Source organism: Notamacropus eugenii, chromosome 1 (assembly GCF_028372415.1).
Source record: "Notamacropus eugenii isolate mMacEug1 chromosome 1, mMacEug1.pri_v2, whole genome shotgun sequence".
Taxonomy (NCBI): domain Eukaryota; kingdom Metazoa; phylum Chordata; class Mammalia; order Diprotodontia; family Macropodidae; genus Notamacropus; species Notamacropus eugenii.
In genome coordinates, this window is record NC_092872.1 from 532,731,245 (window position 1) to 532,757,961 (window position 26,717).

Genomic DNA, 26,717 nt, shown 5'->3' on the forward strand with positions numbered 1-26,717 from the left:
TATATGTGGAGCCCCTAAAAAATGGGAACTAAAGGTGTCCTCACTTTGGGGGGATGACTAAACAGACTGTCTTAGCAAAGATATTGGGGTGATTTATCGTTCTCCACTGCCGGGTATTAAGAAAAACCAGATTAATGACACCTAGTACACGTCTGAGGCTGGATTTGAATTCAGGGCTTCCTGTTCATGAGGCTTCCATCCAGGTGACAGCTCCCTGGGCCGTTGGGCTTCTCCAGCCTGTAACTGGAGGCAAGCAAATACACTCGGCCCCTTTAAGAGGGCCCGCCCACTCCTCGGAGAAGCCGGCTCTGGGAAGGGCCCGGGTGCTTAGGAACCTGGGCAATCCCGTATTAAAGGGGTCGTCTTGCGTCACTCCTCTGGCCAGCCAATCAGAACGGAGTCTCGAGGCACGCATTACTAAGGCGACGGGAGAGACGCCTCCCGGCGAGGAGGAACTAGCGGCCGCTTCGCCCTAGAGGTTGTGACCCCTCGCGGCTTCCTTATCTCGCCCCCTCCTCCCGGGCCCGGTTCTCCGGGCGACTCTCATTTCGTCCGTCCTCAGTCCGCTGACCGCGGGGGTCGGGGCTGTCCGGTGCCGTCTGGGGGCTACGAAGATGGCGGCGGCGGTCGGGGGGATCCCCTTCCCGGCAGCCGGGGGACTCTAACATGAACCTCTCTCGGTCCGCCTCACCCCGGCTCCTGGGACTCCGACCCCGCACGGCCGCGGGCCCCGAATAACGGGCGCCCGCCTGGGCAGAGTGGGTGTCGCCGCGCTGTTGGTGGCGTCACCGGCTCAGGTGAGTGGGCGCGCGGGGCCGGGGAGCGGGCGGGTTATCCGCGGGAGCGAGCGTGACAGCCGAGGTGCGGAACCTGCGGCGGAGCGTTCGCAGAAGCGGGCCTCGGCAGCCCTCCGCCTTCTCCGGGGCTCGCCGGGCGTCGGGGGCGGTCCTGGCCGGGGCAGTGCGGACGCGGACGAGCAGCCAGCCTGAACGACCCGGTCCCGGAGCCTGGAGGGAGCCGCTGGGCCGGGCCGGCGTCCGTCTGGCCGGTGTTTCCTCGCTCTGACCCCCAGCTTCCCTCCAGCCCCCACCTCCCCGAGGGGCAGGTTCGCTGGAGCGGCGATTGTTTCTGTAAGCGTTCGGATGCGGGCGACCCCAGGACCGAAAGGCTGCCCGGCGGGAGCTGGCGTTCTTTAGTTTTGTCTCCTCCCTCCTCGGCCCAAGTTCGAAGTTCGGTGAGGGCCGGGACTGCTTTCCGATTTTATCCTTGTGCTCTTAAAGAGCTCCAAGCAGACGATCCGCCCTTAAGTGCTTTTTAGATTTGGCTGCGGGACTTCACGTTTGGTTGAAAACTTAGAGCCCCCGTTAGGTTAGGTGAGAAGAACTCTGCGAGGGGATGTCTTCATTGTAGACCTGCCTACCCGACGTGCTGCTGGAAATTGCACCCTTTTTGATGGTTCTGGAAGTAGTGTTCACCATTCATAACGCAGTGTACACCTTCACCGACACGAGGTGCAGAAAACAGCTGCATCTGACCCATCTCCAGTGAAACTGCTCTCTTAGAAGTTATCAGGGACATCTTGACTACTGAATTGGATCTCCTTTTAAACTCCTTTCAGCATACGTTGACATTTTCATCCTCTTTGACCCTAATGCAGCTTCTGACATGGTCAAGCCCTGCTACCTTCTGGATCCTCCCCCTTTTTAGCTTCTGTAACATTGCTTTCTCCCAATTCAAGTAATGTTATAGAAACCAAAAAAGGGGAGGATCCAGAAGGTAAGAGGGCTTGACCATGTCAGAAGCTGCATTGAAGTCAGAGGATGAAAATTTCAACGTATGCTGAAAGGAGTTTAAAAGGACTTTAAATTCAGTAGTTAAGAGGTCACTGCCTAATTCTTTTCCTACCTGTCTGATGAGGGCAGTTAGGTGACACAGTGGATAGAGTGCCAGGACTGAAACCATGAAGACTTATCTTCCCTAGTTAAAATCTGTCTTCACACTTACTGGCTGTGTGACCCTGGGCGAGTCACTTAACCCTGCTTGCCTTAGTTTTCATCTATAAAATGAGCTGGAGAAGGAAATGGCAAACCACTCCATTATCTTTGCCAAGAAAACCCCCAAATGGGATCACAAAGAGCCAGACACAATTGAACCGATTGAGCAACAACAACTTATCTGATATCTTGTTTTTCTTTGCTGGATCATTATCCCCTCCTACCCTTTAAGTGCAGGCATTCTTGGCCTCTTCTCTTCCTCTCAGAGATTTCATCAGCTTTCATGGGTTCAGTCATTCTTAAATACCCTTATAAATGAACTCCAGTGCCATAGCTTCAGCTGCCTACCGAGGGCACAATTATACTCTCTGTACTTTTGTTTCTAATCTTGTAATCATTTTATTTTTTTTCTTTCTCTACTTTCCAGTCATTTGTCAAATCTTGTTGATTTCTCTTTTTCTTCTGACATTTATTCTCTTCTCTCCATTGACGTCATCCTTACTGTAACTCAGGCTATCAATAGTCATTAAACATTTATGAAGTTCCTATTATGTGCCAGGCTCTGTGCTAAGTGCCAGGGATACAAATAAGAGAAAAGAAAGACAATCCCTGCCTTCAAAGAGCTTAAAATCTAATGGGGAAAGACATAACACAGAAGTGTTTGGGGGTAGGGAGGGGAAGTGAAGGTACCCAACCCTGGGGCAGGTGGTAAACTGAGAAGTCCCGAAGTTGTTGTGGTTGTGTTTTGTCCTTTTTTAAAAAGTACCATGATCTTAGGAAGATGATGCCATGACTTGTAAATGAATTATAGTTAAGTGAGGGAAGGATATGCAAAATCACCAGCCTCACTTTCTTCTCCAGAGCCATCTTGGTCCAGAGGCCAGATATAGATCAGGACAACTGGAGATGGCCCAGGATACTGTGGGAGACCTTGATCTTTTTAAGCTAAGATCTTTCCAAGTTCTCATTTTGAGGCAATGCCCATTCAGTGATGAGGGCTGATTAACAAGTGAGCCAAAGGATGGCCCCTTTAATAAAAAAAGAAATCACACTGGGAGGGGAAGACCCTCAGGAATTCTGGCCAAAAGAGAAACAATTACTATTTATATTCATTCTCTCTAAGCCATGGTGGGGGGGAAGGGGGAGGCAAAAATTTCCTTTAAGTTGTGGCTTGGCAGGGACCTGTTGTTGTCCAATCAATGAAAGCCAGAGTGAATTGGGTTTAAGGCACGGTTTTTAAAAAAGGCGTATAGCCAGCAAACCCCAAGATATCAAGGCAGGTTTCAGCCATCATAATTTACCTTCCTTTGGGTAGAGCACCCTCAGGTAAGGATCTAATGTCCCATGTGGAGAGAGGAGAGGAGTAAAGAGGAGAAAGTAGTGCTGCAAGGTGAGATATCAGGTGTCTGAGCTGAGCTCTCTTAAATAGAGCTTTGACGTTCTTGGCCCCACCCTGTAAACTGAGAGGCTCCTAGTGGAATCCCAAAGCTAATGTGATCTTACTGGACTGTTAGAACAGTGATCTAACTGGGCTTCCTATTTTTAATTTCTCTCATCTCTGTTCCACAGTGGCCCAGAAATTTTTCCTATGGTGCTGGTCTGTCCACATTCCCTGCTCCTGCTTCAGTGGCTCACTGTTGTCTTCAGTATAAAGTGGAAATTCTCCAACTTAGCTTTTTAAGGACCTCCATAATTGGGCTCTAACCTACTTTTACTCCTTTATTCTCTATTACTTCTGTTCATAATTCTGTTTGAACTCAACTGGGTCTATGTTCTGGACTGGGAGTGGGAGGTGAAAAGTAAAGAGGAAATGAGAGAACAGGTCAGGAGTAACAACTTCCGACGAAAGAAACAAGTATATAGAAGAATTGGGAAGGGCTCTGGAAAAGGAATATGAAAATGTGGAAGGAGAGCATCTAAAATAATCAGTTCTTACTCCATTTATGTTCCAGTGATTTCAGGGCATAACTTTTATTGTGAGATTTTTGCCAGTTGTAGGAGCTCTTAAATAAGGCTCCTTATTTGTTATTTTTTCCCCTGACTGCTTCCCCGTTTTTAAATGAGTGGTGGCATTTGATAGAAAAGCAGAAAGGCCCTAGGATCTCCTTATGGTGCTTCTGCTCAAGGCTGTTGGAGTTTTAAACTACTGTTTTGATGGGAGGTGGAAGAGTACTGGATCTTCCATTGGGGTATTGGGAGATTTTTGGAAAATCTCAACTTTTTTCCACAGAGACATTGATCAATTTAATAAACACTTATTAATGGACTATACGATGTATGGAGCACTATTTATTGGTGTTAGACATAATGATTAGATTCCAGCATATTATGTTTTAAATTACATAGAAGGTACAATTATAACTTAAATGGGCATTATAGACTGACCTAAAAACCTAACTGCCTATTTATAACACTATTTTTATGGGAAAATACTTCCTTAGTTTGAAATAAAAGGATTTCTCATGAACTTTTGGAACACCACCTGTTCATAAATTTGTAAGCAAATTTTTTTATAAAACCACGTTTAACTGCTTCTAGTTCTATCACATCATAGGTAGTAGACTGCAAAGTTTTTGTGTCTCATTTGGGAACTAGACTTTTAAATAAATTCTAATTTGGGAAACATCTAAGATAAATATGGTGTGCGTATATGTGTGTGTGTATTATGTATACATATGTGTGTTTATACGTATATATTTTGATGACCCTTTAAAAAATGAATAATCTTAAAATATTCCTACTCTAAATATCATGGTCTGGTTTCAGCAGTAAAATGGACTAAAACTTGGTATGGTATGAAAGAAATGGAACCAGATGAACGATTGTGTTAGGACTTGGGTGAACATGCTGATATTTAGATTGATTTCAGGTTCAGTGTTATATTTATATTAGGAGCTGGGAAGCCTGCTATTGATCATTTGTAGGACGCTGAACAAGTTGATATACTTGTTCTCAGTTTCCTCATTCCAACTAAGTGGCATAGTAGACAGAGTTCTAGGTCTGTAGTCAGGATCCCCTTGGACAAGATACTTTTTTGTCTCAGTTTCCTCAGTTGTAAAATGGGAAAAATAATAGCAGCTGTCTTGCAGGGTTACTGTGAGGATCAAATGAGATAATATTTGTAAAGTGCCTAGAATATAGTAGTTGCTGTGTACACGCTAATTTTTTTTTCTCTAGTTTTGTTCTCTTCTTTCTCCCTTTTTCTTCTCTCTCCTCCTTTAGGAGTTTCAGGACCTGGGATAAATTCACTTGGGGGTTAGAAGAAGGGCAGTCTCAGAACGCAAGGCACTGTCAAGAGGATGATCCTTGGAGGACAGAGACAGAATTGGGGCTACTCCTTTATGATCAGGAGAAATGTGATGGGCCTCCATTGTGAAAGACGTAATATGGGTCCCCTGGACAGTTTGCCCTGGATCAGTGTAGTTAGGGTGGGAGGGAGAGGCCTTTCCTCTAGGGAGCCTGTGCCTTATTACCATAGCTTGGACCAACATTGACCTCATTAACCCTCCAGTGTAGCAGAAGGCAGGCCCTGGGAGAAGTATGCTACTGAGACTCCAGGGGTGGTTCCTGGGGAGGGATTAGTGGGAGTGACAGCTTTCTATAGGGAGTATGAGGCCAGCTGGAGACCTGCCAGGAGAAAAAGTCCTGGTGCCTGGGACACCTAGTTAGAGCTTCAAGTGCTAATATTTTATGATTCTGAGGTTGTCAAAGTAGTTACTATGAAAACTACAAGTTCAGGGTAGAGCTAAGTAGTCATTTCTTCAAACCTAGAATTCAGATATCCTTCCATGGCTCTTTGGCATTCTTCCCCTTGGATCTGGGAAGTCTCTGTCTTGAGAGATGTTATTGTTTCACCAGACTATGGGCCACTAGACTAGATTCTTTGCAGTCTGGAGGGTGCTAAAAATTATCTGTGATATATATAGACAGTCCTTTTCTCCTCCTTTTTGTTAGCTTTCAGTTTGTTTACCCATTTCTAGGGTACTTTCGTGTACCATTTGCTGTTGTATTTTGGAGAATGGTGGCTGCGTAGTTTTTTTTTTTTGTCATTATGAAATCTGAAATTGGAGCGCCAAAACTGGGGGACCCTAGGAAACTTCAGTGGTTGCCTTGAGAGTGGCAGCATCTCCAGCCATTCCTGCTTAGTTAATAATTAGATGTTTTTTTCCTCTAACCCCAACGTACCCTGCCCATTAAGAGATGCTAAGTGCTTTCTTTCTGCTCATTGCTAGGGGAGAATGGAGTTCATTCTCAACCTACCCTCCACTTACCCCCCATGTAATTGTTGGTGACATTTAAGTACTTTTTTCCTGGAGTAAAATTTGTTTTCATGAATACTCCAGTTGTACTATGTATCTAAAGAGTCTTTTAGTAAGAACTAAGATAAAACTGATTATTAGTAACTGAAAGCACTTCTGGTAAAAATGTGTGTTTTTTGAGGGCAAGCACTATTTTTCTTTTTTGTCTTTGTAAATAGTACCTTGCATATAGTAAGTGTTTAATAAATGCTTGTTGGACTGGATTGGTTAAGTCTGGACTGCTCTTAACTACCTGTGAAAATATCCATGTGGCAAGTCACGGATCCTTTTCTGGATATATATGTAATTTTTTTGGATAAACTAAAATCTCTTAGCTCTAAATGCTATGACCATATTCATTGAAGCCAAGTGTGATACCTTCACTGAAAAGTTGATTTCTTTTGGTCTAGACTTGTGAATTCTTTGGTTTGGAGGATGTGCTCAAAAAGAAGATACATCTTTGTAATGTTAATGGAATTTAAGATCTTCTCTGCCGATTAATAGGTCTCCTGTGGGGCCCATTATGGGAAACGTGCTTATTGTTGTTGGAAGTCTTTCATATCTTTTGCTAAGTTCTAATTAGGCACTGAGTCCTGAGGGTTATTTTTATATATATACATATATATATGTATATATATGTATATTCTTTTTTACTTTGGGGGTTTGCTTATGAGAAGGACCTTGTGACTCCCTGGTTGAGATTCTGAGCAGTCATATGTCAAGGCTATCTTGATCCAGGAATGTCTGTAAAGTGTATAGCAATATTGCTTTGATACAGACAGTAGAGCCTGTCTGTTGATCTTTATTTTTTTGCTTATATTTTCTCTGTTGGTATTTTCTCTGAAGTTCAGGGTGCTGTTTTCCCTGGAACTAGTGAATGTAATTAAAAAAAGATTGTTGACCCCTTAAATAGCTATCGTTCCTAGTAAAGCAGATCTAAGAACCTGTGCTAGCAGCTATCCTGGGTATGTATCCTAAGGTACTTGCCTTTATAATCCTTTGCTAGTGCAGGGGCCACCAAGATGTTCAGTAATTTGCCAAGGGATGCACAGTTACTTGTATCTGAAGCAAGATTGGAATCCTAGCCTTCTTGCTGAGGAAGTTTGTCTCGATATCCATTCCAGGGGTGGGAAACCTGTGGCCTCAAGGCCACCTGTGACTCTCTAAGTCCTTAAGTGCAGTCCTTTGAATTCAAACTTCACAGAACAAATCCCCTTTATAAAAGGATTTGTTCTGGAAAACTTGGACTCAGTCAAAAGGCCTCACTCAAGGTCTTAGAAGGCTACATGTGGTGGACACAGAGTCTATGTCTGAATTTCTCTGATCTATCAGTCATATCTATCTATCTAATCTAGCTTTGCCTCTCTCTCTCTCTCTCTCTCTCCCTCCCTCCCTCCCTCCCTCCCTCTCCATCCATCCATCCATCCATCCATCCATCCATCCATCCATCCATCTATCTATCTGTCTGTCTATCTATCTATCTATCTAATCTAGCCATCTTATAGATTTCTTGTCAGTACTTTAGGAGGTCCAGGGCCCAGAATAAATTTACTTAAATAGAATTACAGAGTTGGAGTAAAGAAGACATGAGTTCAAATCCTGCCTTACTAGACCTTATTAGCTGTGTGACCGTGAGTAAGTCTACTTTCCTTGTCTCAACCTCAATTTTTTTATCTTTTCAAAAGTGAAGATACTAAGGCATATTTCACAAGGTTGTTATAAGGATCAAAGAAGAGAATACATATGTACATATATGCCATTTCACAGACTTCAGTGTTATACAAATGTTAGCTGTGATATCTATAGATAAAAGTAGAAGGAATGCCAGGCCTATAGTAACAGCACATTTTTTGAGGGAGAAGTAGTAGAATGGGAGAGAGGAGGGTCAGGCAGGATCCAAGACTACTAAGACAACTATATTTGTTGTATAGTCTTCAAGAGGAATATTGGACCAGAGGTGAGGGGAGAGGGAATAAGCATATATATATGGTAACTACTATGCGCTTAGGCACAGTTCTAACTGCTTTTTAAAAACAAATATCTGATTTGATCCTTCTGTGTGGATACAGCGTCCCCTACTCTGATTAAACTCAGAAGCTTCTCGAGGTAGAAGGCAAAAAGGAATTTCTTACAATCCCATGAGAAGGGGCACTTCCCTGGAGACCCTTGGTGTCAGCAAGGGAGCAGCACCTGAGCGGAGCTGAGTACAGCATTATATAGTCCCTAACAAGGAAGCCCACTAGCCTCTCTTCCCATTGGCTGAGAATCCAGGTGTACAGTCTAAGGTGCGGGGAATCTGCCCCAGAGAAAAAGAACATGGAAAAGATCGGTGCTCATCTATGAGGGTTTTTGTTACCAAATATGGAGCTTAAGGGAAGAATGCTGATGTGGCTAACGGGGGTGGTACACCGGGTCCCGTGACCAGAAGTTTGGTGGTTCTCCTCCATCCTGGAGCAGTTTATTTGCATAAGGGGGACACTTAGTTATTTTAGCTTTGGCAGGAAGGATGGGGGTTTGGGGGAATTCATGCCTGAGGGGTCTTCACTTAACCTGATTTCACTCACTTTCAGCATCCCTACAAACCTTAGAATTCCATCTTCCTCTCACCCCTTCAAAGTCATTTTGGTCTAGGGATATGAGTCTGAATTCAGAAGGAAAGCTGTTTCTTTTATTGCTCTTTAAGGGTGGAGATTACCACTTAGTTTATACTTGCTGGTATGGTCTTAGAACCATAATGTTGAGGTTTGGGGTGCTCAGGATCCCAAAATACCAACATGCCAGGTCCTGCTGAATGAATTCGACTCGACTTCCATCAGCCAAAGTAAAAGAAATTTTATTAAAGATTCGCCATATTGAGTTGATTCTTAAGAAGCCTGATCATTTGTGACGCTTGTATTGACAAGCAGGCCAGATAGAATCTCAGCAAGACAGTCAGAGCTGGATTGAATCTGAGAGCTTTCATGGAGGCAAAATGGAATTTGTATGCAGAAAGACCTTGGGAAAGATCTAGAGCTGGTCTAGTAGTCTGGGAGGAGAGTCTAAGGAGGATCTTGTTGAGACTGGGGTAACTAGTGATGTAATCAAGGGTGGGAAACAGCTGGAGGCAGTTGGGAGGTATCAGACAATGGAGGGCTTCCCTCCCTCCCTCCCCCCTTCCTAATTCCCTCCCTCCCTCCCTTCCTCCCTTCCTTCCTTCCTCCCTCCCTTCCTTCCTTCCTTCCTTCCTTCCTTCCTTCCTTCCTTCCTTCCTTCCTTCCTTCCTTCCTCTCTTTACTGTTCTCTTTTTTTCTCTCTCCTTCCCTCCCTCCCTCCCTTTTTTCCTTCTTTCTATCTCTTTGCTCCATCTCTGCTCCATCAACTGGCTTACTGCTGTTAATTAGAGTAAAATATATAAACACATAGTCAACAGTATAAGCAGTCACCCTTGCAGTTATCAATAGCTGTCTCATATACTTAAAGTGTGCTAGAGTATATTCTCGTAGTATTTCTTTTCTCAGCATTGAGAGCAGTTGCTAGGTAACAATTTATGACATAGTGATAATCCTGCTGTGGTACATCTCAGAGAAATCCCATTAGAATGCTGTACAACCATTTGAACTCATAATGCCCTCTTTCTCTTTCAGTCATGTCACTCCCTTTGCAGAACTTAGTGACTCTTTCTTCTTTCTGGAATTCAAGACTTTCTATTATCTGGGACAACCTCATTTGATGAATCTAATCTTATTTTCCTATTTTTTCCTATTACTTTTCAACATAGTCTCTTTCATTCTCGGTGGTCTCCTCACCACCTTCTGCAGTTTTCATTATCTAAGCCTTTCCCCTCTCCTCCTTTCCTCTGTGGCATGTGTCTGTCTTCAGATCCTTTAAAATCTAACTCAAGTTTACCTTCTTTTGTTCTGGTTCCCCCTTACTACTTTAGCTCACAGTGATATCTTCCCTGAATTTTTTTGATACTTATATTCCATACCAAGCAGTTTAACACTTGCTTGTATACTTTTTTGATTTATTATTTTTTTTATTTCTATTTTATTTTCATAGCCAAGACTGTAAATTCTTAATTGAGGTTAACAGGAAGTCTTTTTTTCAAGTGTGATCTTTGTGGGCATTAAATGAATACTTACTTGATGATATTCTGTGTAAGCCAGTTTCTTCAAGTTTTTGTGTAAACTGTTCTCTCATTGCTTTATTTCAAGCCACTTTGCCCAAAATTCCTTTTAGCCAGGCAAATTTGTTCAACATTCTTTTCCATAGTTCTCTAGATTAAGGACATTCCAAAGAATGTAACACAAGCTGTGAAGGCATTTCTGAAATTAGAGTTCTTACAATACTTATTTTCAGAAATGGACATATTCTTAGAATACATTCACAGGGTGACTGCTTTGAAGGATATAACATATTTGGATTTTTTAAGTTCTGGCATGTTTTTTAAAAATAATTTTTAGCCAAGTTTTGTTATGTGATCTAGTTTTGGGATCATGATTTTAGATAATTTTTTCTTGGTTTTAACACAGTCAGTATAAATTTAGACTATATTGTCTTTTGAAAATTAGATGATTTGGGGGCAGCTGGGTGGGCCATTTATAGCAGTAGCCCTGGAGAGTCAGGAGGACGAGTTCAAATGCGACTTTAGATACTTAATAACTGTCTGACCCTGGGCAAGTCACCTAACCCCCGATTACTTCTGAAAAAAAAATTAAATGATTTGTTATAAAACTAATGTTAAACACTAGTGCAGCCAATTAGACTGACTTTGCAACTATTTATGTTTAAATAAATTTTGAATAAAATATAACTTTTCAGTACTCTTAAGTCTCCGTTAGGATTCTTTGACCATTCTCATTCACTTTTCCACTAGTCAGACTGTGCATCCTGTTCTTGTGGTTCTCCCTGTCCCTAATTGCTCTTAAAATTGTTTTGCCTCCTGCACCATCTTAACTGTCTGGTTCAGCTACTCTTCCTGTCTTTGTTTTCTTTTTTTATTTCTTCTTCTTCATGTAGTACATCAGTCTGTGATGTTAAATTTCAGATGTGATGGCTTCACTGTTATTGATGTAGAAAAGAGCTTGTAGAAATTTGGGCTGACCTTTTCCTATCTTTTATTTGTTATCCTTCTCCTAGTTTAATCTTTAAATGCTCTTGGGATTGTCTAGTTTTAAATGGGTCCCTTGCCAAGCTTTCTATTAATGATTTTGCCCCTTCACTGATTCTCAAATGTTTTCTGGAGCGGTACTGCTTTTAATTTTCCTCATTCTCTGTAAACTTCTGTAAATGAGTTCATATTCTAAACAGTGTTGGCTCTGGCAGGCATATCAAGCGTTTGTTTGATGGTTCATGAAGCTTCTAGCTTGGTCTCCTTGTTGAATAAATTTATGAAAGATATTTAAGTTCTTATGTGTCAACTACTATGCCTCAGGTGCTGGGGTACAAATGCTAAAGTGAGATAGTCTGATCTCAAGGAGTTTAAATTCTAATAGAAGAGACTTATAGGGAGGAGTGGTAGCCAGGAAGAGGAGATTGTTGACTTCCTGTTCTCTTTCAGGCCACCACTCTTCCATATGTATTATGCTTGTGGTTTTATTTTATTTTTCACTAAAAGTTTAAGCAGAGAATTCTTTAAGCCTCACTAATTAAATTCCCTAAGCATTAGCAGACTGCTATGTGGTATAAGTGGTTTTTGATAATAATTCCACTTAAGTCAGTCTGATCTTTCAGAAATGAATACTTGAACATTTTCCACAAAAAGTATTGTGATAACAGATATCTACCACCAATGGAAAACATTAACTTCAGAAATTATCAGCAGATGCTTTCCATTTGTGGCTTGCTTCTTTTGGTTTAATCCTCTCTTAGTTGAATAAGTTCAAACCAACTAGAAAGATTCAAGGTTAATATTTATAAGAGTATTTGGAACTCATTTAAGTAATGTACTAGTGAGTGAGCCATCTTTTTTCAAATAAAAGGAACCTTCACTATTTTTCTTCAACTTTGATTTTAAAAAAAGGAAATATTTCTTTATCTTATATCTTTGCAATTCGTGGAGGGAAAAATGGGTTGTGCGGTAGGGACAGTAAATTAGAAATAGAGTATTTTAAATATTTTAAATTATATCTTCATAACTATAGAAATGTGACATTTTAATAGATTCATTTAGGTTATTTATACATTTGTCACAGTGATTTTTGCTTACTGTTCATTGTTCATTTGTTTTAGTTCTGTACAACTATTTGTGACCCGTTCGTGTTTTTTTGGCAAAAATACTGGAGTAGTTTTGCCTTTTCCTTCTCCAGCTCATTTTACAGATGAGGAACCTGAGGCAAATTGGATTAAGTGATTTGCCAGGGGTCCCACTGCTATTAAGTGTCTGAGGCTGGATATGAACTCAGGTCTTTCTGAGTTCTAGGCTTGGTGTTCTATCCACTGTGCCACTTAGCTAGGCATGACTAAAATGCAATTTCTCAAAAACTATATTTTAATTACTTGGCGGATTTAAAAAAATCCATCCCAATCTGTTTGACAGTAAAGAGGAAAAAGTAGTATATGTTGACGTTGTATAATAAGAAGGAAGAATTTCAGTTTTAAAGTAATTTTTTTGATGTCTTTTGTTTTTTTACATCACTGTAGTTTATCCTTCCAATATACCCAGTATCCTTCTCTGTCCTCTTTCCAGAGATCCACCCTCCATAGTATGTTTTAAAAATAACAACTAAAAAAAGAAAGAGAAAAAAGAAGAAAAAAAAATCAGCCTAAATGATCAGTATCAGAAGAAAGTATTTTAGAGCAGTCTTATGGTTCTTATAAAGAAGATTTTTATTTCATTGTAAGGTTGTTTCAGAGCTTTTATATAGGTTTTATAGTTTTAATCGTCCATTTTGGTATAAGAAATATGAAAGAGCTCTGTGCTATTCAGAACTCCCTCCACTAATAAATCACAATTTGGCTGTGATTTGGTAGGTATTAAGTCCTAGGGAACTGCCTGAATCACATTGAGGTTACATGACTTGCTCAGAGGTTCAGTTGTGAGTGATTTGAACCTAAGTCATTAACTCTCAGCTTAGTATTCTTCCCTCTTTGCCATACTGCCTCAACATTATAGGCATATTATAATTTTAAAATTAAGGTAATCAAGACAGCCGTGAAATATTTCATAGTACAGATTTTGATCCCGATGGCTTTGAGGCTCAAAAAACTTAATGATTTTTGTTCAAAATTACACAGGTGGGAAGTGACAAAGGCAGGATTTAAACCATGGTCCTTTGACTTCAAAGCCATTGCCTTTTCCTTATATTAGGCTGCCTTGTGGTACCTTATCCTTTCCATGATTTTATTTCATCCTAAGTACTCAAATATGAAAGGAAATGATGTATAGCAATAGTTTCAACAAAAGAGAGCTTTTATATATCATCTTCATTTCTGAATATGTTCTTCTTGTCTTCCCTATCCAAAGTCATCCCTTTTTAACAAAGAATAAAAATGAAAGAAATAAAGGCAGATATGCAGAACCTGCACTTTAATTTAATCTGACAGTAAATTTAGTGTTCTGTACCAAGAGCCTTTACAATGAAGAAAGGACTCTTGATTTTATTTTTCATTTTTACTCTTATTTCTGTTACAATAGTACATAGTGCATTCCTGGTTTTACCTATTTTACTTTACATCAATGTTCACATAAATCTTTTCATGATTCTCTGTAGTTTTCATATTTGTGGTTTCTTATGGCTTGGTCAGATTCAATTATAATCATGTACCACATTTAGTGATTCCTCAATCTATGGACATTGCTTTTGTTTCCAGTTATTTGCCTACTAATAGTTTTCTAAGCAAGTCTGGGTCGTGGGATTTGAGAGTAATGTAGACCATGTACCTACTTCATTCTCCTCATTTTACAGATGAAGAACCTAAGGCCTGCATAGGTGAAATAACTTTTCCCCACATCATACATTCTGTAGATATTTTCTTTTCCAGAAATAACAGCTTTTAAAAGTAATAGTAGTGCTGTGGTGTGTTGGTTTATTAAAACTATAAATTAGTCTAACAAAATAATGAAAAAAAATTACATTCTTGCACTTAGAATGTTACACAGTAAATCAGGTTTGGGGAGTGCATTACCAGAAAATACTGAGAATGTTTGCTGCTTTAGCAGAAAAAACGCTTTATTCAAATTGCCTCTGAAAAGTCTATCCATTATACCATTCTCTCATTTTGCAGATGAAGAAACTGAAACCCAGGACAGTTTAAGAGATTTTATAAAACTTGAAATAAAATAATCTTTCATCCTTTCCTTCTCTCCCTCCCTCTTTCACCATAGACAGTGTGTAGCTGAGGGTAGGACCTGACTCCAGTTATTTCTGACCCCAAAGCTAGCTCTCTTGCACTATAACAGACTGCTGCTATGAATTTTTAAAACAGAGATTTGAATTTCATTTGACTGACTTGTCTGTTGCAAAAGGTGTCTTTTCCCAGTGCACACTAGGAAGTTTTTCTGTTGATTTATAAGAAAATTGTGATTGATGATGTTACATTGGTATTACATGTCCATAGCATATAATTATTTGGAGGATGGAGGAAACTCAAATTTGGCTGATGACATTGTTGGTTCCTGCATGAAACATTTATTGAAAGCCAACCTGTGTTGAGTGCTCCTCAGGTCTTTTGTTTGCCTAAGGTATTTTTCTATGAGTATAGAAATAGGTTGTCTTAACTCTGAGGTACCACATCACACCTATAAGATTGGCAAACATGACAGAACAAGAAAATGATAAATGCTGGAGAGGATGTGGGAGAGTTGGAACACTAATTCATTGTTGGTGGAGCTGTGAGCGCATCCAACCATTCTGGAGAGCAATTTGGAACTATGCCCAAAGGGCTACAAAAATGTGCATACCCTTTGACCCAGCAATATCGCTACTAGGACTATATCCCCAAGAGATCATAAAAATGGTAAAGGGTCCCACATGTACAAAAATATTTATAGCAGCACTCTATGTAGTTGCCAAAAACTGGAAGTCAAGGGGATGTCCATCAATTGGGGAATGGCTGAATAAATTATGGTATATGAATGTAATGGAGTACTATTGTGCCATAAGAAATGATGAACAAGAAGACTTCAGAGAGGCCTGGAAGGACTTATATGACCTGATGCTGAGTGAAAGGAGCAGAACCAGGAGAACTTTATGCACAGCAACAACCACAGTGTGTGAGAGTTTTTTCTGGTAGACTTAGATTTTTGTAATAACACAAGAACTTCTGAAAAAAAAAAAAATCCCAATGGTGGACCTCAAGGCAAAATGCCTTCCACACTCAGAGAGAGAAATATGGAAGTCACTCACATAATGTAGCAGATCATGTTTGTGTATGTGTATCTGTTTGTGTATCATGTTCTGATTTGTTATACGGATTCTTTCATTTATCTTAGTCTGACTACATAGCATGACTGTAGTGAAAATATACTCAATAGGAAAGTATATGTAGAATCTATACAGAATTGTATGCAGTCGTGGGGAGGGAGGGAGGTAGTGGGGGGTGAGTGGGGAGGGATAAAATCGCAAGTGTATGGCAGTGATTGTTAAACATTAAAAAATTAAAAAAAAAAAAAAAGAAATAGGTTGTCTTAAAAAACAACCATGGTCTCTTTAATGTTTGATGTTCTATATAACTCTTGATCTGTTTTCTGGTGTCAGGAGTGAGCACAGGGGTGGTATCATTTTAAGGATTAAGTCATTCACCCCTACAACCTTGGATGCTTGTGAATGAACTGAGGCTTCTGAATAGTTAGATATTAGGGGAAAAAGTCATTTTTAATGGTGGTTACCCATTGGTAGTAGTTAGAGGTTGGTTTTTGTTTGTAATGGTTGTTACCCCTTCCACGTCTCTCATCTGCATCATGGTGTAGTGTATATAAATTACAGGATTTGGAGTCAGGAACATTAGTATATGACATGGAGTCAGAAATCCCACTTCAGACATTAATTGTGTGACTCTGAGTTAGTCCTTTAACTTCCCTGAGCCTCATCTTCCTCATCTGTAAAATGAGGAGACTAGATTTGAGGACCTCTGAGACCCAAGATCTAAATCTAAAATCCTACATCTGTGATTGAGTTTTTCTAACTATCAATATAAAATGCCATTGTCCTATGACTTTTTAAAAAAATAGCCATAGCAATATCATTTTATACTTTCAAAGCCCCAGTTTTCTCATTTGTAAAATGAAGAAGTGGCTCTCTAAATGCTTTTTCCATCTAACATTTTGTAATTCTTTTCTCCTTACATGGCTAACCCAGTCCAGCAAAGCTAATTTCCTAGGTGTTCATTTTGATGAATAGTATTGAGTTGTGTGTTTTTTCTCCTTGTTTTTAATACCTGTTAATTTTAACTCTGAAGTTAATGCTTTCTAAAGAAAAATTGTTTGCAGAATTGAGAGTTGAGACCTCAGATACCATGTAATTCAGTTTTTATCAAGTTCCCAGAGCAGTCCATTTGAACTCCTTTTGTTACAGGAGCAGTCATAGAATCATGGATTTAGAGCTAGACATCCCATCCTTCATTTCATATATGAAGAAATTCAGGTCTGAAAGGGGTTAAATGACTTGACCAACCTCATATTTCATAAGTGGCAGAGCCAGGAAATCCTGACTTTTGGACTCCAGAATCATTGCCACACTGGAATTGTGAAGATTGCTTTGCACAGAAAGCAAGTTGTGGAATTATTTTAGCAATAATGAGAAAAACGAAACAGACCTCAGAAAATAAGTTTTTTTAATTGGCTGAGTGGTTTGTAAATAGAGTGAATTTTCACTGGTGATTCCCACACGGTTTTAATTACTCAAATTGTCTCTTCTGAAATTTTCATTCTGCTTGTGCCATCAAAACAATTTTGTTGTTTTAAGTGGTCTCCCTTGTCCCTCTCTTTTTCTCTCTCTTGTCTTTTTCTTTTTCTTGTATTTGTGTGTATATATATATATATACATATATATATATACATATATATATACATACACACACATATACACACATAAAATCTGTAAATATTAATTATGTTCCTTTATCTGAAGTCTTGAAGCTTTTGTTTTCAAATGAAACATTTTTATTGGGAGTCAACATATTGTTCTGTCTATTTTCACTTGCTAATGGCAAGAAAATGCTGCATAAAATATTGTTAAAATATATGGAACTTTCTAGGGGCATTGCCCATCTGTCATTTATTTTGGTTTATACAAGTCTAGAAAACATTAATCATATCAGTAATATTTTAAAGACTTAAGTAAATGTTTCAGATTATAGCACAACTAATTGTATTTGTTTATGAACTGAGATCAGTTCTTGTCTTTTATGTTAAATTGCAAAAAATGTTAAAAGATGTATTTACCACACGAATATTATGTGAAATATTAAGAGGAATTAAAATGTAAAAAATTGTTATTTAACATGGAAATTACTTGTTGACTGAAGACAGCCACATGCTATGAAATAGGACAATGATGAGCCCTTCTTAACTTGCCTCAATACGTCTTCTTATACCGTATTGCACCCCTACTCTCAACCTCCACCCCCCAAAATACTCTGTGATGCAGCAACATTGGTCTCCTTGCTTGATGTTTCTCGAATCAGATATTCCATTTCCTAACACCAGGCATTGTCACTGACTGTCCCTCCATGCCTAGAACTCTCTTTCTCCTCATCCTCTTCTGACTTCCCTAGCTTTTTTCACATCCTACCATCTGCAAGAAGCCTTCCTCAGTCCCTAGTATCTTCTTGCTGGGATTATCACCAATCTATACTGTTTCTGTTTATATATAGTTGTTTTCATGTTACCTCCTGCATTAGACTGAGCTCGGGGAAAGCAGGGACAGTTTTTGTCATCTTTTGGTATCCCCAGTGCTTAGCACAGGGCCTGGTATATAGCAGGCACTTAATAAATATTTATCGATTGCCTGATTGACTATATAATAGCACAGAGCTCTTTAATAATAATTACAATCAAAATCATAGTTCCATACATTAGAAATTCATTTGGCTTACTTAACTCTTCCTTTCTATTTCTGCACATAGTGTAGTTACTATATGAGAGATACAGCATGCTATAGTGAACTGATTGTTGGGCTTAGAATCAGGAATACCAGGATTTGAATAATAACTCTGATACTTAGTAGCTGAATGAATTATGGGCTAGTCATTTAGCTTCTTCAAGTCCAATTTTACTCATCTGTAAAGTGAGAATAATATTTTTTTCTACATCACAGGGTTTTGGTGAGTCCCAAATGAGATAATGTATATAAAATGCTGTGCAGGTATTATAAACAATTACATAATTGCAAATTGTTAATATTATAGAACTTTTACATGTTATCTATTTGAACCTCAGGAAAATCCATGAGATAGAATAAATGATAATATTATCTCTATTTTAGAGATGAGAAACCTGAGACTGAGATTAATTGACTTTAATCCAGGTTTTCTAATTCCCCATTGTCTTAATTCTCTAAATAACTTAAATCTATAATCTCATCAGCATGGGTACTTTGTTCACAGATATAAATGTCACCATTGCACCATGTCTTCCTAGCATTTGCATTGCTTGTCCATGTTCTTTCATAAATTCATGCAGTGCACAAAATGCCTTCCTCTTGTTCTTTTAACATCTTACTGGTCCCCTAGCATGAAGAGTGTCCATGTATTGCTTCTCATTCTTGCTAAATGAACAATTCACCTTTTTTCCCTATTACTGTTTGTCTCAGATAATGCATTTGTGAGCATATGTCCTTTGCTAATAAACTGCAAGAGGGCATATGCCTAATTTCATTTCAACAAAAGTAAATGTCTGTTATGTGCAAGGCATCGTGGTGGGTATGAGGATTACAAAGACAAAAATAACTTGAATTTTCTTGGCTGTAAAATTGAGGGAATTGGAGTAGGTTATGATCTGTGAAGAAGTGTCTGTACTTAAGGAGCTTACCTTTGGTGATACAACTGATAAAGAACTTGAAACAAATAGGAATTAATTTGCAGAGGGAGAGAGCACTAACATGAATAATGAGGGAAGGCTTCTAGTAAGAGACATTACTTGAGCTAAATCTTGGAAGAAGATAGCAATTCTAAGAGCAGAGGTGAGGAGAAAGCCTGTTTCAGAAAGAAAAGTCTCTAAAAAAGCATAAATTTAGGAGGCAGAGTGCTTACTTGAAAGGTCAGTTTGACTGGAATATAGAATATGTGAAGGGGAATAATGTGAAATAAGTCTGGAAAGGTAGGTGTGAAACCCAAATTGGGGAAATTTTAAATGTCAGACTAAGGAGTTTATGTTTTATACTAGAAGCAATAAATAGCCAGTGAGTATTTTTTACTAAGGGAATGGCCCGCAGACCTGTGCATTAGGAAGTTTATTTTGACAGTTATATGGAAATTAGAGTTGAGCAGGAAGAGATGGGAAGTGGGGTGTCCATTTAAAAAGCTATTTCAGTAGTTCAACAGTGGGGAGTGATGAGAGCCTGAAAGAGGGTGGTGATGGTGAAGTGAAAAGAAGGGAATAGGTGCAAGAGATTTTATGGAAATAGACTTGACAGACTTGGCAAATGAAAGATTGTCTATTGAAATGAGGAAGAGGGGAGAGTTTCAACCTCCACTGCTGACTTAGGCAACTGGAAGAACTGTGGTCCCTTCCACAGAAAGAGAGAAATTTGAGATATCGCCAGGAAATTAGTTCTGTTGAAGACATGTTGAGTTTGTGGTGCAAGTGGGATGTCCAGGTGGATGAGGGAGATTGAAATTCCATTGCCCTAATAACAATAACTCATGTTTCTGTAACACTTCTTTGTTTATAGAAGGCTTTCCTCACAACAACCTTGTGGGTTATTAACTGGTGAAAGTGTATTGCTTTTTCACTTACTGAGTAAATAGAGCCTGGGAGAAGTTAAATAATTTGCCCCTTGTCCTCCAGCTAGTTTCAGAGCTAAGAGCGTAGCTTCTAGAACTCTCTTTCCTTTACACCAGGCTGCCCTAACAAAAGATTTCAAATGACCTTTGCCTCATTTTCAGTCAGCTAAAGATTCATGTGTCCCATATGTCAAAGTTCTGTTTGTGGTCTTTTTTTTTCCACCAATTTAAATAATCTCATTTTTTTTCTCAGTCTTTTCTTAGAAGCCTTAATTTTCCAAATTCTTAGATGACTTGCAAATTTTTTAAGTTCCTAAGTTCAAAATTTGGAAATAGTATTCTAATGAAATCCAAGAAGAGGTACTATGCAATAAAGTTTTATTATTATGAGCTGTGAATCTTATATATAAATTAAGGAAGCTTTATTTGTAGTCAGAGAAATTCACCAATGTCAGTGATGTAGTTCCATTGCCCTAATATTTCCTTAATGTTTTTCTTTTGCTATTTAAAGTAGGAGAGATGAGACACAGAAAATGGATAGAGTATCTGCAAATTGAGGGTATCTATTTTCAAATCTTGCCTCTAAAATATATTGGCTGTATGGCTATGGACCTTTAACTTCTCAGCCAATCAGCTCTCTATGATGTTAGCATCATAGGTATAAAGAAGTTGCTGACCTATATCAGTGGAGGGTGATTTCATAGCTGATTTATAGTATCAGTGCTTGTGTCTGTAATTTTCATTGGTTTTAGGTGCCCATCTACTTATTTGTACAGCATCCTGCTGCCAAGTGTATAAACATTTTATCTTGTTTTAGTTTCTTGATTATTTTGTGTTATGTGGTTTTGTGTTTTTTTTTCAGTTTTTTAATATATTTTCATAATTTGTGATTCTTCATGTGTAAAATGATGTGGTTTTGGACTAAATGGCCTCTGAGGTCCCTGCCAACTTCTGAATGAGTGAATATCATGGTAGTGATTTTCCTGCATTTTCAAAGATTTACCTTTAGCCTTTACCGTAACAACTTATAGGTAAATCTTTGTACAGTAACAGGAAACTGTTGAAATAAGCATTTAAAAATAAGGAACTACTTGCCATTCACCACTTGGGGACTGGGGAGAAATCCCCTTCGTGGCATTTTCATTAAAAAAAAATCTATATAGTAGCAAATTTTGATGGCTTGAAAAAAATTTGGAAAAAAAAATGGTGTTTTAGAACTCTCCGAACAGCTAAGCTTTTGGGGTATACAGTTTGTGCTGTAATTATGTCAGTATATTTTTGTCTTCGTTGTCTTTAACAAAACCTTTTATTATATTTACATTTTCTTTATTCTCTTGGTAAATACCCTATCATCTGGTCTTAAATATCTATTCAAATTGTATTATACTAGATACCAGATAAAGTTATTTTGATCTCTTGTCATTTTTCAGTAACAAAATCCTCCTTTTATTTCTTGTAGCATTTCTTCCTTTCTTGCCCTGGTCTTGATAGAACTTGGCCATCTTAAAGCCAGACTACTTGCTAAAATATAATCTTGACAGTTGTTCCTAGATACTGCTTCAAAGACTAATTTTTTGACCTGATTTATTATAGACATAAGCATTCATTAATGTTATAATGATATCGTTCAAAGAATCGGAGTTGGAAGAGACAGATAGATGACTTAGTCCTAGTCCCTCACTCCATACATGAGAAGACCCCTTTACTTGACCATTGTCATCAGTCAGTGTCAATAGTTGATTTTGAATTCAGTCACATTTTGAACTCAGCACTCTTGGTTCCAAATTCAGTGTTGTTTCTGTTATCAGAGATTTCCAACCTTTTTTGGTCTTTGTACTTTGTACTAGCCTTGTGCTTTGGCTTTCAGCAAATACTCTCATTTCCCCTATTTTGAATAGGAAATAAATTCTAGAGTTTACCTTCCATATGTTTGTACAAAAAAAATAGAGATTAATTTTCCATAAAGACTTTTATTTGATACATAAACTATTTAGTAATGTAAAGTTGTTAAATTTTTATCATGATGGTTAAGTTAGTGAGACTTTTTATTCTGTTTTTGTCAGCTAGTAAGTTTTATTTTTTTCTGGAGCTATTGAAAGTATTACCTGCATGTCATGTTCAGCCTCTAGTTTGTTTTTTTCTTTAGATGTGATGGAGAATAGGAATAGGAATAACAAGTTATAAATGAAAGTAAAGCCTGTGTCAAAATTAATGCAACCAAAATCACAAGGAAAGAAGTAAACAGGGAAAAAAATTGCAACAATTATAAATTCATAAAAGTACAAGTCATTCCCCAGTTGATATATGATCAAAAGATTGGAACAGGCAGTTTTCAGACAAACACATCACAGCTATCTGTAGTCATATGAAAAAATGCTCTAATTCACTATTGATCAGAGAATGCAAATTAAAACCACTCTGAGGTACTACGTCACACTTATCAGAGTGGCTGATATGACAAAAGAAGGAAAACATTGGATTTTGGAGAGAATATGGGAAAACCAGGGCACTAATCTACTGTTAGTAGAGTTGTGAACTGATCTAATCATTCTGGAGGGCAGTTTGGAACTATGCCCAAAGATCTGTAATGCTTTGATTCAGCAATATCTTGCTAGGTTTGTATCCCAACAACATACAAAAAAAGGGGGAAGGACTTTTACACAAATATTTGTAGCAGCTCCTTTTGTGGTGGCTAAGGATTGGAAATCAAAAGGATGCCCCTCAGTTGGGGAATGGTTAAACAAACTGTGGTATGTGATTGTAATGGAATGTTATTGTGTTATGAGAAACGACAAGCAGGATGATTTCAGAAAAACCTGGACTTACATGAACTGATACATAATGCAGTGAACAGAACCAGAATGTTATACAGCATAACAACAATATTGTTTGATAAAGAATTGTGAATGACTTAGCTTTTCTCGGCAATACAATGATGAAAGACAATCCCAAAGGGCTAATGATAAAGCATTCTGTCTGCCTCCAGAGAAAGAACTGATAATGATTGAATACAGACTGAAGCATGTTATTTTCCACTTTTTCTTTCATTTTCTTCTTTTATTCCAGTCTTCTTGTCCAAAATCCTATATGGAAATGTTTTACATAATTGCCTATGTATAACCTGAGAAAATAATAAGATTTGATTTCAATATTTTATAACTTAATTGATAAGAAATCACTTTGAAGTTTCTAGTTATTGTAGATGTCAGTTGGCTTATCTTTAACTTTGATTTCATCTGTTTTTCCTAGCAGAAGATAAAAGGGGTTTGATATCCAAACCTCATTCATTTGAATTTGGTCAATAGAAATTATTCCTCCAATGTTGTCTCTTTCAAATTTGTCAGGTAAACTATAATCTTTCCTTTACCAGCTTGCAGTTACCTCCTCCCTGACTATTCTTTCTCTAATTCTCCACACAGACACACACACACACACTCACTCTCTCTCACTCACTCATGTGCGCACACAGTCTTACACACACTCTACTGCTTTGAAATATTTCAGTAGTATAATATAGCTCTTTATTGAATACTACCTAGATCTCCTTGTCAGGCTTCTTCTACCCTCTAGTGGTATGCGTTTCCAGGTTTGTAATCCCATGCTTTTTCTTTCAAAATTTAAAATGCCTTTTAAATATCATCTTTATTTCTGCTTCAAACGTGTCTAGATAACAGAATTTGATTAGGTAACTTCTAACTTTTATTGATTCAGGGTTGGTCGTAGGGGAAGTTGTGAAATATTTGAAGTTTATGTTCTTCCTAACCCTGTTTCTTTTGTTTTCTATCAGGCTTTCCTTTCTTTTTCTTCCTTCCTCCTTTAACTACATGTCCTATTTCTCATAATGTAAAGTCCAGCTAATCCTTTTAGGACCTACATTTTGTCTATCTGCTCTTCCTGATGTAAATTTTGTTCTTGGTTAGTCTTCTGTTTCCATGTTGAATGTAGATGATCTGGTTCTCTCTCCTCTCTCTTTTTTTTTTTTAATTGATTTTTAACACCAAAGAAAATGAGCATTTTCATATACAATATAGAACTGAATGATGGAATTGTACCTTGAGCTGTAAACCTCATAGAGCAAGAATTCTTAACCTAGGGTCCCTGAACTTGCTTTAAAAAAAAAATCCAATAATTCTGTTAATAATAGCTAACATTTATGTAGTGTTTACTATACGTCAGGCCTTGTGCTAAGCACTTTACAAAATGATCTCATTTGATCCTGCTAACCCTTGGAAGTAGGTGCTGTTATTATCCCCACTTTTACATGGAATTTCATTGAAGTTTGTTGTTAATTGTGGCAGGTAATTAGAATAACAATCAAGTTCCACTACCTCTTAGGTAACATCTAGAAAGAGCAATGTTATTGGAACTTCAATTCATCTTTCTGAAAGTTTGTTTAGTAGTGTTCCACTTAGTGTGGGTCACCTTTACTGTAACAACTTATAGGAGATGAGGAAACTGGGATGGGTTAAGTGACTTGCCCAGGGTCACAAGGCTAATACTCTGTCTGCATCAGTTCATATGTCTTCTTATGTTTTCTGAGTAGTTACTGAAAGAGTAGAGTATTTTATAGAATTCATAATCATCTCTTTTTAAATTGCCTACTGACAATCTTTGACTATATTACAAAATATAGTTCATATTTATGTGGGTGTCTCGTTGCTTTTTAGGGAAAATTAAGCTGTTGAGGTATTTTTCAAGGCCAGATTAATCCTGTGTCAATCTCTTTTGCAACTTAATTCTTGTTCTACCAAATTACTAATTGTAATTTATCCTTGTACTAGGGGTTTATATAGTAGAATGAAAGTTATGTATTATCTACTTTCTCCTAAGTGGTTTAAAGTAGAGACCTCCCTTGTACTTCAGCGCACTGGAAAGTGAATTTATCCAAAAAAATACCAACTGTTTTTTGTTTGCTTTGGGAAAAGATTTAACACTGTACTTACATAATTAAGGTCAGGTCTCTATCAGAGGAAGCAGGCCTAGTATTACCTCCCCTTGAACCTACTTGGAATAAAACTCTACCAGCCCTATGTGGTAGTATGAAGTGGCTGGATATGTCTCTCTAACATAGTTACAGGTATACACAACCCAGGGTAGTTCTGAGGTTTATTCTGTCTTGTCAGCTCTGAAAATAAAATGAAAAACAAAGGGACTTGAGGACCCAAAGCCTAATTATTGGCTTGGTATAGACTTGCCCTAAACTGCTCTCCTTCCTAAAACTATGCCTGGTCAGCTGGTTGAAACTCACACTTAGCATCTGAAATATAATGCACAGTTGCTGATAAGTGAGTTTAATGTTTTAATCTATTTGTTCAGAGAAATATTTTTATATGCTTTGTGTAATTTATAACAAGAATTTTCTCTAGTTGTGAATCTTCTCCAACTAATAATAATTAGTTATATGTATAATTAAAACATATGTTCACACCATGTATAAATAAATATCTGAAGGTTTTTCTTTTTATGCACTTCTGACCATTTAAATACAAGTATTATTAAAATTAAATATTAATTGTCCCCTGTAATGGTAGAGAGGGTATGCCAAAAGTCAGTGCAGTTATGAACTGTTATAGCAACAGTAGTTTTGAAATGTTAAAGTTTAACAGTGGTCAGGTTAGGACTTAGTAGTCAGCAAGACTGAAAGGTCTGAGATAGAAAAAATTGTCTATATGATGGATCAATGCTCAGACAAGTTTTCTTAATGTTTTTAACAGTAATTTGGAGGAGGAGGTATAAAATATAATCTCTAAATTTCTAGATGACATTAAGCTTTTCTGGTATAGTAATTTTAAAATTCACAGAGATAAATGTCAACTGGACCCTAAAAAGTAAAGTGCGGGAGTAGCAAATTGATGAATGTGCTCCTTTGTAGGTAAATGTTATGTAATACGTTTAGGGAACGTAATCCAAAGCATGCTTAGAAGGTAATAGGTTTTGAGTTATGAGCTACTTACTGTTAACTCTTCCTAGAATAGTAACATGGTATGTGGAAAAATGACTTTCAGGAGTCAGAGAACCTGGAATCAAATGCCACCTTTAATGCTTACTACCTTACTACCTTTGTGAAATTGAGGAAGTGAGTAACTTTCTTAAGACTCAGTTTGCCAAATGAGTGGATTCAACTAGATGGCCTCCAGGGTCATTCTAGCTTTAAATCTATGATGCCATGATCAAGTGACTTTGACCAAATGTCTCACTTTTGCCCAAATAGCCAAGAAAACATTCACTATTACCAGGAAAGGCGTTAGTTGAAACACAACATTATTTCACCCTTGCCCAGAAGTTCATTGAATCTATTCCTGAAATAATTCATGCAATTTGTATTTTCTTAGGAAAATACTCACAAGGATGATTTAGAGAGTAATAACAATAATAATTAAAAATAAACTCTTTTACAGTATGATCCCAGCCTTTTTTTCCCAGTCTGATTACATACTAACTTCCCTCACCTCTGCTTCTTTCTAGTCAAAGTGGCCTATTTTTTCTCCCATATACAATGATTTCCCATCTCATACTAATTCATAGGCTGTCCTTCAAACTTGGAATGCTGTCCCTCCTCACC

At 38.1% G+C, this 26,717-nt stretch overlaps 1 protein-coding gene across 2 annotated transcripts in view; it reads left to right on the plus strand.

Annotated features, from left to right (window-relative positions):
- Positions 1 to 337: 337 nt before the first annotated feature.
- LCLAT1 (lysocardiolipin acyltransferase 1) overlaps positions 338 to 26,717 on the plus strand; it is a 133,277-nt gene continuing 106,897 nt past the window's right edge. The window contains exon 1 of one of the 2 annotated variants that reach the window (XM_072634104.1): positions 338 to 797. The gene's annotated coding sequence lies outside the window, so the exon portion shown is untranslated. The remainder of the gene's footprint in view (positions 798 to 26,717) is intronic. The other variant, XM_072634103.1, reaches the window with a different exon arrangement.